This window comes from Ursus maritimus, unplaced genomic scaffold (genome assembly GCF_017311325.1).
Source record: "Ursus maritimus isolate PB19 unplaced genomic scaffold, ASM1731132v1 scaffold_25, whole genome shotgun sequence".
In the NCBI taxonomy this organism is placed as follows: Eukaryota; Metazoa; Chordata; class Mammalia; order Carnivora; family Ursidae; genus Ursus; species Ursus maritimus.
In genome coordinates, this window is record NW_024425008.1 from 45,493,657 (window position 1) to 45,495,173 (window position 1,517).

At 50.5% G+C, this 1,517-nt stretch overlaps 1 pseudogene; it reads right to left on the reverse strand.

Annotated features, from left to right (window-relative positions):
- Positions 1–641: 641 nt before the first annotated feature.
- Positions 642–1,286, reverse strand: LOC121105190 (annotated as a pseudogene).
- Positions 1,287–1,517: the final 231 nt, after the last annotated feature.

Sequence of the window (1,517 nt, forward strand, 5' to 3'; positions counted from 1 at the left end):
AGCAGTAGTGAGGGTCCCCAGGGTGGCTCAGATGGTTAAGTCTCTGACTCTTGATTTCGGCTCAGGTCATGATCTCAGGGTGTTGAGATCAAGCCCCACATCAGGCTCTGGAATGGGAGTGGAGCTGCTTAAGATTCTTTCTCTCCTTCTCCCTCTGCCCCTCCCCACCTTAAAAAAATAAGTAAACAAATAAAATAAAGATGAGCAATGGTGAATTGGTATGACTTAAATGTTCTCAAAGTCATTTAGTCAACTCCTTTATTTTACAGAAGAGGAAAACATTTCATAAAGGCTGAATGACTTACCCAAGATTACCCAGAGAATTAGTGGAAGTGCAGACATTTACCCCAGAGATGCAAAGCTTTGTCCACATATCAAGTTGAATCATGTGTGTCTACTGAGTAATTAGCATAAGTGTTACTCTTTTACTCTTTCTAAAAAATTAGAGATACCGTTCTTTATTTAAAAACCGAATAATTTATTACCAAATTGCTAAGTTGTAGACATTCTTCAAGAAGCTAGTTTACCCTTGAATAACACTTGTTTGAACTGCGTGGGTCCACTTACACATTTTTTAAAAATTTCCTAGGGTCTTTTTTCCCTTGCTGTGAAAGCCTGATTATTTCCATTTGGTCTATGGTTTAGGAGAGGGCTCCAGGATGGTTAAAAAGCTGCATAGAGCCTGAGAGGCTCAGGCAGAAGGTCCAATGCCAGGAGGATGCCAGAGGGGCTCCTGAAGGGCTGCTGGGCCCCGGAGGCTCCCAGTCATGTGGGAGGGTGAGGCTTTCCAAGACATCCTCGCCCAGCCCAGCCTGGGGGCTGGCCAGCCTGCAGAGGTGAGTCAGGTGGTCCACATCTTCCTGATGCGCTTCACCTCCTCACCCAGGAAGTGGTTTTCCAGGAAGTCACAGAGATGGGGGTCTGCGCGGGCAGAACCCAGGGCATGCAGCTCCGGAAGGGCCTGCTTCCGGTTCATCTCCAGGACCTGGGTGGCTTCCATGGCATCGGGGGTTTTACCCCACTTGTCCTGCACCGGCTTCTGCAGTCCTGGGACATGGCGCGGCTGCTGCGCTGGTTTTGCATCAAGAGAGGCTTGGCGCCCTCGTGTGTCTCCTCAGCCAACTCACAGAAGAAGTGGCCCACGTCTTCCAGAGTCACATCCTCGCCGTGGAAATGGAGCCCAGAGACAGGTAGGTGTAGGAGGCTGGCAGATGCCTGTTGACCGGGCGGCTGGCGGTGGGGGCCTCCACCTGACTGGAATCATTCTGACAAACATGGGGCCTCATGGTTGATCGGCAATAGGAAGCTAAGCTCAGAAGATGGTGTTGCTAGTCCTGTAAGCTCAGGGGGCTGAGAAGATGGTTCTGAAGGCTGTGACTGGAAAAGTGGTTGAGGGGTGGTGGGAGGCAGGAAGAGGGGTGTCCCTGGGTCTGTTCTGCCCAAACACCGTTGAAACAAGAGACAGATCTGAGGGACCGCTGGGCGCACTACCTGTATGGGGATTGTTTTCAGTACAG